The sequence below is a fragment of the Asparagus officinalis genome, chromosome 4 (genome assembly GCF_001876935.1).
Source record: "Asparagus officinalis chromosome 4, Aspof.V1, whole genome shotgun sequence".
Taxonomy (NCBI): domain Eukaryota; kingdom Viridiplantae; phylum Streptophyta; class Magnoliopsida; order Asparagales; family Asparagaceae; genus Asparagus; species Asparagus officinalis.
In genome coordinates, this window is record NC_033797.1 from 2700228 (window position 1) to 2713074 (window position 12847).

A 12847-nucleotide genomic window follows, 5' to 3' on the forward strand; every position below is an offset into this window, starting at 1 on the left:
TCAAATATGATAAAGATTGAAGGGACTAATAATGAAAACACCCTTAATAACCTTAGGTTAAAGGGGAAAATAAAAACTGAAAACTAGCAAGACACATTTTTTTATATGGAGATGAACCTGGACATAATCATGTTTCGTTATTGAGTTGTAGGAAATTTGTCACCCCCAATTGTCTGTGGGAATCCGTCTTAAGCCCGTGCCATATCTGTTTAATATTTCTTTAAATTTTGCTGTGTCTCTTTTTTTTTATCCATTCCAGGTTACCCAATTTTCACCTGCTTTGCTTAAAAGAGAGGGTGTGCCTATTTATTGCTCCGTGCAGAATGAAGGGGAGCTTGTTTTGACATTCCCTAGAGCTTATCATTCAGGACTCAGTTGTGGATTCTCTTGTACTGTGGCTGTAAATGTAGCCACTTCAGACTGGTTGCCTCACGGGCAGAATGCTGCAGAGCTTAACCGCAAACAGGCTCACAAGATATCGTTATCCCACGACGAACTATTGACGGGAGCGGCAAGAGAAGCAGTTAAGAGCACAGTGGAATATTCCACTTCTTTGAAAGAACACTATAGAGAGTTTAAGATGGAAAGAGGCATGTGGAGATCGAAGATAGAATCCTGCAGCCAAGTCACTTAAGGTAAACTATGTATGCCTCATTCTCTGCCTTCGTTGCCAAAGGATTCACTTGGATGTTTATGTGTTAGAAAGTATTCCTATTTATAGCATTTTAAGTAGCTTTAATAGTTCCAATAAGTATCATGATAGGAAACGAGACTGTCCGGAGATGTGCATGAAAAATGGAGCGTTCTACTTATTATAGAAACAAGGACCCCATGACTTTAAGGGTGTTGGCTACACGCACTTTAATAACAACCCAAATAAACAGCCAAAAAAGTTTTAAGAAGTTTTACCTGCACAAAGATTCTGGATATAAGATTTATCTCTCTTATATTTCTTCTTGATAATCAAGACCGTGTTGACATGGAACGGCTAAGAAGGGAAATTCTTGGTTCTTCGCAGTTTTCGCAGTTGGTTGCATATGTTCTTCGGATAGGTCTGCATGCTTGGCTTATGCGAAAAAACTGTGTTCTTGTGATTGGAGCACAAGGATTTTCCTATTTCATTATGAGGTTAATGAATTAAACATCCTAGTCCGAGGCTCTAGGAGGAAAATTGAGTGCAGTTCACAAATGGGGGATTTCAGACCTTGGACTTAATTTGAACTCTGTCGTAACTAAAGAGAGAACGCCAGAATCCAAGAAGTTTCCGAATAAGTTAACTCTCTTGGAAACTAGAGTTCAGAAGAATAAGGGATCACCATCTCACAGTAATTTCGGCATTGGTTCTAAAAATAATAATAGTTCTATACGAGAAATTAAGGCCTCAATCTTGCAGAAATCGTCCTACGTACGAGGAAAATATATTGAATCATGAGGGTTCACAACCATTTCCTTCACAAAAGGTAAAAGGAAGAGCCTGTGGAGAATAGAGAAACTTCAGCTAGGCTCAATTCCACTAATGAAGTAACAACTTTCAATTCACCCCATGAGATTAAGGCATCTTTCAGTGGTGAAGGTGGCAACACTTTGTAACATGCAGTAGAGAAAATTAGCAGTACCGATAAACCGGCATATCTTTGGTTAAGCTACGACCAGAGAAAGGAAGGCCCTGATTTAGCAAATCAGTGTCCGAATAGGTCCTTTCCAAAGAATCCACCTTATTGTGAGAATTCTACTAGTGAGCCCGTCGCAAAGCCAAGTCCAAAGTTTTCGGATATCAAACAAGAAGTTGGATGTAGTGTCACAAGCGATCAGAGGCAACTGAAGCATGTGGAAATACTGAGAAGTGCAAGCACAAATAAATTGGGCCGACTTCTATCGATGAACTGATAGATGCTCTAATCACAGTAAGCTCGTTTTGTCCACTAAAGGGCCCTCGATCGGCCAAAGTGGTGTGGAGATTTAACTACAACGTTGAGCTTTTGGAATCTCATCGTCTTACTGGGAAAGTTATGGTCGACTAGTCATGAGGCTATTTTCCTGAAAGAGTGAAAGGTACAGTCTAGGTTGAATTTGATCTTTTGACTAGTACCTCAAAGCTGATGTTCATAACTTTTTAACCAATCTATATTTATGACTATATTCCAGTGTACTTTAATTTCCTTGCAGGACACAGAAAGTCGAGTTAGCATACTATATCCAACACAAATGTGTTGTTATGTGTCTGAAATTTTGGATGTTGGACTGCTTGGACCTCTATTGATGGCACTCAATGGCTCTGCTTCTGGTATTTCTTTATTTCTTAAAGATTTTCTCATTTAAGTTTAAAGATTAAAGCTTTTGCTACTTTATTCACATAAAGGTGTGTTTACTATTGCAATTTAACAATGGGGGAATGGGGAATACACTTAAAAAATTCATTGTCTTAAAGTTTATCTACATTTTTAAATAGACTAAAATCTAACTTTTAGAAGCTCACAATTTTTTTTCAAAACAACCTTGTAGGTTTCACTATGACCGACACGTATACACATAAAAATGAAAGTGAAGATGCAGAATAACTACAAGGATGTAGCTTTGTTGGTGGCAACAATTGGCTCGGATCTTTCTAAATTTCTAGAAAATGAGCAAAACAAAAGAGAGAATGGACTAGGAAAACTTTATGCTAAAGTGCGCATGAAGTACAAAATTTAACACTTCTTGCCAAATAACATTTTGCCGTAGAACTTAGTGTGACATTCATAATTTGGAGAGAATGGAGTAGGGGAATCTTTAAGCTAAAGTGCACATGAAGCACAAAATTTAGCAGTTCTCGCCAAATAGCATAAGCTTGCTGAATAGAAAAAGAAAATTATAACTTCTCGCCAAATAGCATAAGCTTTCCATAGAACTTAGTGTAACGTTCATAATTTGGAGTCATATGGGCTATGTAGCAGGTAGCCGACTCTGCTGTTCAAAATTAACACATCAAAGCAAGCATTGTAGGCAGATTTGAAGGAAAAAAAGGGTAGGGGCCTAAAGTCATCTAGTAGAGTGCTGCTACGGGGACCCAAAATATGGGACCAATAGAGGGGACACCTCATCTGTCCCCTCACTTGGTCCCATATTTTGGGTCCTTAAATCATTTTCCCATCTAGTTGTGAACCGGACCTGATAAGGCCCAGGCCCACGAATAACATGCAGGGGAATTGTTTGTTCGGTTTTTGAGTCGGTTTCAAACTCTCACGCGTTTTCTCTCTGTTACCTATATAAACAATTGTTTATTAGGTTTTCTTTTGTGCAAAAGGAGGTGCGAAGGAGTTTGATGCAAAGTTTTGCGGCTGCAGACAAAATCAATTGCGTCTGCGGAGGAAAAGAAAAAGCAGAAGCTTGAGGAGTTTTCAGCAGCCGTCAAGAGGGTTCTGAGCATCTTTTGTAGAGAGAGTTTGTGTGAGAGATTTGAGAGTTTTGTGTGAGGGTTTTATTTGTGAGATTCTTGTGTAAACCCTAGTTGTATTCTCTCCCTCTATTAGTAGATCTCCCCCTCCTTGCCCCGTGGACGTAGGCAATTTGCCGAACCACGTTAAAATTGGTTGTACTGCTTTTGTGTGATTTGTAATAGCTTTTAGGGTCCCTCGATGCGCAGTGCTAGAGCTAATGAGAGGAAGAGCTAATATCCTATTTTGATAGGATATAGGCTTCAGATTCTTATTCCCTTTGAGAAACAAGAATTCTTATTGCGACCTGACTCTCTTGTTGTGCTGTCGAAGTGCTGTCGAAATTTCCGCTGCGCGCAACAAGTGGTATCAGAGCCCAGATTTCAGATCTAGGGGTTTTTTTGGTGGAGGAAGATTTTTTGTGTGAAGCTTGGTTCTTGGAGTTCTCGGCTTCGGTGGAGATAGCATTAGGAGTTGCCGTTGGAGATTTCGCTTTCCTCGTGTGGATAGGAGATCTATTTGGAATCCGATCTAGGGTTCAGTTGGGTGGTTCCTAATTCTATCAAATTTGTTCTTTCTCTACAATTTGGAGTTAGTTCGCAATGGGAGAAGAAGGTGAAAGCAGCAAATCGATGGCGGGTACAATACAAGTTGGTTTTCAAAACACCAAAATTAGTGTGGTGAAATATGACGGAAAAATCAACTTTGGTTTGTGGATGAGCGACGTACAGGATGCGTTAAATGCTCAGAATTTGGAAGAGACCATCATGGTCCACGAGAGGCCACCTAAATATGAAGAGGCGGTATGGGAGAAAATGAATAGGAACGCTTGTGGGGTGATCAGGTCCTGTTTGGAACAGGAGCTGAAGTATGATGTGATTGGGGTGACGTCTGCGATGAAGATGTGGGAAATTCTCAACAATAAGTACCTTACGAAGAGTGTTGAGAACCGATTGCACTTGCTGCGTAGGTTATTCAGATTCCAGATGTCCAGAGGCACCTCGCTTGCGGCTCATGTGAACAACTACACTAAGTTGTTGTCAGACTTGGCGAATGTTGATGAGAAGATATCGGATGAGTACAAGGCGATTATTTTGTTGGGCTCCTTACCGGATGAGGAGTATGATACCTTCGTGCTCACTTTGTTGAACGGGAGATCTTCTATCAGTTATAGTGAAGTGACTAACGCATTGACCAACTATGATTTGAGGAGGAAGGACAAGGAGACTTCCCGCGCTAGTACTTCAGGAGAGGCCTTGTCGACAAGAGGTAGAAGCCCATATCCGAAAGGTGGTAACAGAGGGAGGTCAAAGTCTAGAGGCCGCCACCAATTAACAAAGAACCAATGTGCATTCTGCAAGGAGCAGGGACATTGGAAGAGAGACTGCCCGAAGCTCAAAGAGAAGGAGAATAGCAAGAAAAAGGGCCCGAAGGCCAATGAGGTGAACATTGCGAAAGGCGATGATTCCGATGATTCGTGCTTTTCTCTACTGATTACTCCGGAGGTGAACCATGTGGATGCATCAGATTGGATGCTTGATTCCGGCGCTACCTTTCATGTGACCCCTAGGCGAGACTGGTTTGCATCTTTTGAGAAAGTCGACGGGGGCGTTGTTGTCATGGGAAATGATCAATCCTGTGGCGTTTGTGGGATAGGTACCGTACGGATTAGGATGCACGATGGAGTAGTCCGTGAGTTGAAGGAGGTGAGATTTGTTCCTCAACTGAAGAAAAATCTTATCTCAGTTGGAGCTTTGGAGGCGAAGGGATTCAAGGTGACTTTCGAAAACGCTGTAGCGAAGGTTACTAAGGGATCATTGGTGGTGATGAGGGGAGTCCGCAATCGGAATTTGTATTATCTGAAGGGAAGCACCGAGATTGGCCAGGTTGCTTCGGCTATTTCAGAAGCGGACATGAGCAGACTTTGGCACTATAGATTGGGGCACACAGGTGAAAAGTCACTGCAGGCATTGTGCAAGCAGGGGCTATTGAAGGGAGCCAAGAGTGGGAAGATTGAGTTCTGTGAGCACTGTGTTCTTGGCAAGAAGACGAAGGTGAAGTTCGGGACTGCCATTCATCAGACGAGGGGCATCCTGGACTACGTGCACACAGACGTTTGGGGTCCCACCAAGACTGCATCACTTGGTGGTAGACATTGGTTCGTCACTTTTGTAGATGACTATTCTAGGCGTTGTTGGGTGTACACCATGACGAAGAAGAGTGAAGTCCTAGATTTGTTTGTGGAGTGGAAGAAGAGATTGGAACTGCAGACTGGGAGAAAGATCAAGACGTTGCGATCCGACAACGGTGGTGAGTATACTTCTGACCCCTTTCAGCAGCTATGTCGAGACGAGGGCATAGAGAGACACTTCACAGTTAGTCATACACCGCAGCAAAATGGGGTGGCAGAGAGGTTGAATCGGTCTTTACTGGAGAAGATTCGATGCTTATTGTCGCAGAGTGGTTTGGAGAAGATCTTTTGGGCTGAGGCACTTACATATGCGAGCCACCTCATTAATAGGCTGCCTTCATCTGCGATTGAGGGGAAAACCCCTATGGAGATGTGGTCGGGAAAGCCAGCACATGACTATGACCAGCTCAAGGTATTCGGGTGCCCTGCATATTATCATGTTAGAACTGATAAATTGGAACCTCGAGCTAGGAAGGCCATATTTGTAGGATTCAAGCGTGGTGTCAAGGGATACAAGCTTTGGGATCCAGTGGATAAGAAGATTGTGCTGAGTAGGGACGTCACATTTGATGAGGCTTCTATCTTGAAGCTTCCTAGCTCTCATCAGGTGGAGAGGGATCCGACGGAGGAGATATCGCAGGTGGTGGAGATCGATGCAGCTCCACATTGTCCAGATGGTACAGTATCCATGCAGGTGCCGACTGAGGTGACGCCAGGCGAGCATGACGGTGACACGGAGGATACGAGTACAAATGTGCAGGATCAGGAACCGACGGCTCAGGTTCAGGATTCTATTGCGGCTAGGAGACAGAGGAGAAACATACAGATGCCAGCACGGTATGCCGACACAGTTGCGTATGCACTTCCGGTGGAGAGTATCGATGAGTTGGTACCTACTACTTTCAGAGAGGCCGAGCAGAGTTCGGAGGCTGATTCGTGGCAGGTGGCTATGCAGAAGGAGATGGAATCTCTTCATAAGAACGATACATGGAAGCTGGTTAAGCTTCCAAAGGGGCGGAAGGCAATTGGTTGCAAGTGGGTATACACGAAGAAGGAGGGCATTGAAGGCACTCCATTGAGGTTCAAAGCTAGGTTGGTTGCGAAGGGCTATGCACAGGAGGAAGGTATTGACTATAATGAGGTTTTCTCTCCGGTGGTGAAGCATTCTTCGATTCGGATTTTGCTAGCTTTGGTGGCACAGTATGGTTTAGAGTTAGATCAGTTGGATGTGAAGACGGCATTTCTTCATGGTGATCTTGATGAAGAAATATATATGACTCAGCCATTGGGATTCCGAGCTGCAGGGAAAGATAAGTTGGTTTGCAAACTGAAGAAATCGCTATACGGTTTGAAGCAGTCTCCTCGACAGTGGTATAGGCGATTTGATGGTTTTATGATTGGTCATTCGTACACTCGGAGCCAGTTTGATCCTTGCGTATATTTTCGCAAGTTAAAAGGAGGTGCGTACATTTATTTGTTGCTCTATGTCGATGACATGTTGGTTGCCTCTATTTCCAGGTCGGCTATAGATGAGTTGAAAGTTCAACTATCAAATGAGTTTGAGATGAAAGACTTGGGTGAGGCGAAGCGCATTCTAGGGATGGAGATCGGCAGAGACAAGAAGAAGGGCAGAATTTGTTTGACACAGGTGGCTTATTTGAAGAAAGTTCTACAGCGATTCCATGTTAGCATGGATACGAAGCTAGTTGGTGTACCTTTGGGAGCCCATTTGAAGCTTTCAGTTGGTCTTTCACCGAAGTCAGTTGAAGATCGTGAGTTGATGTCGAAGACTCCATATGCGAGCGTGGTTGGGAGCTTGATGTACGCAATGGTATGTACGAGACCAGATTTGTCACAGGCGGTGAGCATGGTATCGAGATACATGCACAATCCAGGAGTGGGTCATTGGGACACCGTGAAATGGATTTTGAGGTACATTCGAGGTACGCTCAATGTTGGTTTGGTTTATGAGCGGGACACTACAGGTGGGCAGCTATGCATTGGCTATGTTGATTCGGATTATGCCGGGGATTTGGATAAGCGCCGGTCTACTACGGGGTATGTGTTTACTTTGACCCGTGCGCCGGTGTGTTGGAGAAGCACCTTACAGTCGACAGTGGCTTTGTCTATGACGGAGGCAGAGTATATAGCAGTTACGGAGGCTGTGAAGGAGGCTATTTGGCTTCGAGGGCTTTTGGAGGAACTTGGTATATCGCAGAGGTCCGTCACTATTTATTGTGATAGCATGAGTGCTATCTATTTGGCGAAGAATCAGGTTTTTCATGCGCGGACGAAGCACATTGACGTTCGTTATCACTTCGTTCGGGATGTTCTTGAAGATGGCGATGTGGAGATTGTTAAAGTCCACACGAAGGATAATCCGGCAGATATGCTCACTAAGGTGGTTCCGAGCAACAAGTTTGATCATTGTCGAAACTTGTTGCATATTCGTGATTGTTGAGGCCGTTGACGGCCATTTTGGTGAACTACGTTCGGCTTGATTCCTTGGGCAAGAGGATACGTAGGCAGTCTTTCAGATGCAGCCGGTTTGGATTTTGATGGGGGTGAGATTGTTTGGACTCTCGTTCGGGTTCTCGACTTGTTGTGGATTGAGTTTGTACTGGACACAACAAGTGGGACTTTTGGATGCATTTGGTGTCGGTTCAGATTTGGAAAAACTTCACCGAGGTGGAGAATTGTGAACCGGACCTGATAAGGCCCAGGCCCACGAATAACATGCAGGGGAATTGTTTGTTCGGATTTTGAGTCGGTTTCAAACTCTCACGCGTTTTCTCTCTGTTACCTATATAAACAATTGTTTATTAGGTTTTCTTTTGTGCAAAAGGAGGTGCGAAGGAGTTTGATGCAAAGTTTTGCGGCTGCAGACAAAATCAATTGCGTCTGCGGAGGAAAAGAAAAAGCAGAAGCTTGAGGAGTTTTCAGCAGCCGTCAAGAGGGTTCTGAGCATCTTTTGTAGAGAGAGTTTGTGTGAGAGGTTTGAGAGTTTTGTGTGAGGGTTTTATTTGTGAGATTCTTGTGTAAACCCTAGTTGTATTCTCTTCCTCTATTAGTAGATCTCCCCCCTCCTTGCCCCGTGGACGTAGGCAATTTGCCGAACCACGTTAAAATTGGTTGTACTGCTTTTGTGTGATTTGTAATAGCTTTTAGGGTCCCTCGACGCGCAGTCCTAGAGCTGACGAGAGGAAGAGCTAATATCCTATTTTGATAGGATATAGGCTTCAGATTCTTGTTCCCTTTGAGAAACAAGAATTCTTATTGCGACCTGACTCTCTTGTTGTGCTGCCGAAGTGCTGCCGAAATTTCCGCTGCGCGCAACACTAGTAATGCTCAATTAAGTACTTGGTCGGATGCGAGACAGCTGACTTGAACAAATCTGCACCACAGTTACTACCAATTAGGCTCAAGTCGAATGGGTATACTTGGAGCTCTACATGGCCTTGGCTCCAGCATCCTGGCTCCACCATCATCAACACTCCATAACTCCAGTACCTCCTCTTTATCGCAAGCTTGCCTCATGTTCACAGATTGACTCCAAAAATCATCTATTTGGATTTTGGACTTTCCAGACATCAAAATGTTCAACCTGAACTTACTTATGCCTATAAACTTGTAGAATTCTATTGGGGCATCATGCATTCTATAATAAGGCCTTGCCCCTTGTTCTAATATCAATTTGGACTCTACAAATTCATCAATCTGGACTTTGGCTTTATGTTTGCAACCAGCTACCATCAGCTACTTCCTAAATGTGTTTTGACGGTGAAAGGCTTAGGTTTTGGCGGGGAGAAAAACTTAAATGATAATAATATCTGATCTGATCTATTTTATCCTTTTTCCATAAACTTATTATTTTTTTAAATAAAACTAATATCTTGTTCACATGTAAACCATTTTTTATAGGCAATTGAAGCAATTGATTGACATCGTTGCTGTACAAAGTATTTGATCTCAATTACCATCCTCAAGCAGTTCCATGAGTTTTCTCAGGGATCAAGGAAAGCTTGCTGGAGCAAGTGTGGTTAGCAGAGAGGCCTGCTTGAAAAGGGCAAAGATGAAGAGCTGCGAGCCTTGCATAGATTACTATAAGCAGTGATGATGATTCAAAGTGTAAAAAAGAACTCATTGGTCTCCTTGAGGATGAGATTGCTGTGAAACTGAGATGATGACAAGAAAGTCTCAAGCGGTTCTCGTCCATCACATTCACACTGTCTAGCTTTCAGGAACAGTGTAATACAAGAAGACTCGGGAATTCGTGCACCGACAAAGGATTACTTTTCTGTTGGTGCATCATTAATACAGTGGATAGTAACCGCGAGATACTTTGATGGTGATGATAACCTATGAGTTCAGGTAAAGAGCGCACAAATGACCACTTCACTAATCGAAAATTTGATGCAGCCTTATTGCCAGTTTTTTTGTGCATAGGTTGGGAATATTTGGTTTGATGGTAGCAGAGATGCTGAGATTGATGTGAAGCTTGACAGTGGCACGCATTATACAAATGATCAAAAGTTATTCTTTTTACTTCATAAGATTTAATCTGTACATAGATAACAAATGTAAATTCTTGTTCTTACCCAATTTGTTCAAGCAAAGAAACAATAATGTTTTGGAGAACTGTAACATTAAATAAATTTATGAAGTTTTGGAATGCATCTCTCTCAGGTTTACCGATGTTTGATGAAACTGTGAATCTGTGATTACATTGTATTAGTATTTCTCCAGATGACCGAAATTTTGAATTATTCTGAGAATACACAGCCTACTAGCATTGATGGCATTCTATTTGTTGATTAGATATTTAGATGTATACTTAGTTGAGGTTACATTCTGCCTGGTGCATTATTCATCATTTTGTGTCCTTCTTAAAAAAAATTATTGCTAAATAATTTTGGTAAGGTATTTATCATATAGTTCATATATTTCTTAGTAGCCCATATGAAAAATAAGAATATTTTCTCTCTTACTTTGATTACTCATATATTGTTGTGTTAGACATGATATATACTTCGGAGGTTATCCATAAGGGGGAGAGAATGTTGAATCATCTCTTAGTGTTTTTATCCCACAGAATGAGTATGAAAATGACAGCTTCTTTTAGCTTATCAACAGAAACAATAATGAGAGGGGCATATGAATCTTATTGCTCACATGTTTTGGTTGCTTATTTTGTAAAACTAGTTCTTGTGCACGTGCAATGGCACGTGGTTAAATATCAAAATTATTTATTATTTTTGTTTATTTCGTTACTATAAAATAAGTCAGCTTTATTTTGAGCTAAAATCTATAAATATGGATTATTACATTTGCTATAAATTTTATTTAAACATTTCTAAAAAAACATTTATGAAATAGATTTGTGTGTAAAACTGAGATTAATATACTTTTATATACTTGCATACACAACATTTATTTTTTAAATTATATCAAACTTCATGTAACATATTTGTTTATAGGATCAAATCATCGACCTCCAATTTGTTTATCTTAGTCATTAAATGTAGTGTTAAGTTTAAAAAAATATAATAATATATTGTTGATGTGTCAATAAAAATATAATCAATTACTTAATATTAAGATGGTTTGTATAAGCTCAGCATTGAGCACAAACTTTTCACAAGACTATAAGACAACTTAACTATTGGTAGACTTAAAATAAAAAAATAAATACTGAAGATTAATGATGGATCTAGTATAATTTTATTTGACAAAATCATTCACATAAATATATTAAAATTTTGCATGAAAATCACTTCTAAGATTCCTAATTTTACTCAAAAATTAAGTTATACTATAAAATATTTAAAAATAAAATTTATTTATTCCTTCTTTTTTCATATTTAGTTGAGCCGATATCAATTATTCTCCACCTATATCTTTTTCCTGGGCAATTTTACTATAGTGTCTTCATCGTCTATATCATTTGTGATATCAGGTTGGTATATAATAGAGAGTAAAAGACAAGGCAAGAGTCTAGGAAATATATTAGGATATACTTGGATCAATCAAGTGATGTTATTACTCATAATTGATATGCATCAGAAACAAAATGTGTTAATAATTTTAAACTATAAAACAGACTATATGAGCCCTCTAACATAACTTTTTTTAATGCAAGCAACCCTCAAGATTAATTTTAAAAATCTCTTGGAGCCAGAAATAAACAACCGACAAGTTTGCAATGGAAGCTAGGGAACGTAATACATTCTTAAAAACTATTAATATTTTCTTAATTTATTTATAATGACAGGATCTCATTATTAACTAACTACCTAGTGTTGGGTCCTTTTGTTTTGATGATGATTAACAAACAATTTATAACTAATGTTGTTTGTCTAGTGTTTGTGTTTTTTATTTATTCTAGACAAATAATATATTGGAGGATGGATGGAATCAAGCTTTCACGATCATATCCAATAGAGGTTGGCGGAATATCAGTATGAAGCCTCGCAATTTAAGCTAAAGATCCAACATCAAGCTTCATCCGCAAGTTTACCAAGAAGAGCTATATTGAAGACCTTCAAGCTTGGGTATATTTAATTTAGGTTATATATTATGTGTGTTAGATACTTTAAGCTTAATATCATATACACACACATTTTATTGGTTTCTCATATATATATAGTTGTATATATATACACGTTTTTTGTTTACAAGTTTATATAAATATGAAACCTATATTCTTGTTTACATATATATTTTTTCATGTTTATATGTGAAAATAGTGTATTCTAGTTTATAGACTTAACAAGCATAATATACATCTTTTATTAAGTCTATGAAATCAGTTTATGAAGTTTCAAAACATGGTGAAGTCAAAATGTCAAAACAAGTATGTTTCATTTTCATGTTTTGAACCATTTTTGTAGCATGTGTATTATCATGTCTACAATTATTTCCCAAAGTTTTACATTTTTCTGAATTTATTTGCTATTTTTAAAGGCAGTTTAAAAATCAGGTTTTTGCTTTAAACAGGCTGTATATCTGTTATCAGTCGACTGGTGAGTCGACTGATGAAATCAGTCGACCGACCAGTCGACTGAAGAAAGTGCCAGCAATTCAAAAAAGTTTTTGTTTTATTTTGGTCGACTGACCAGTCGATTGATGAGGTCATCAGTCGACTGATAAGGTCCGTCAGTCGACTGATGAACTAGAAAATGCCTTTAACAGTCAACTCATTAGTCGACTGATGCTGTAACGACTAGTTTTTTCAGCCTTTTAC

General features: G+C 40.0%; 1 long non-coding RNA gene across 1 annotated transcript; it reads left to right on the forward strand.

Moving 5' to 3' along the window:
* LOC109836354 lies at positions 7-10276 on the forward strand. Its single transcript, XR_002245930.1, has 2 exons — positions 7-635; positions 10051-10276. It is a non-coding gene; the product is annotated as an uncharacterized LOC109836354 (long non-coding RNA).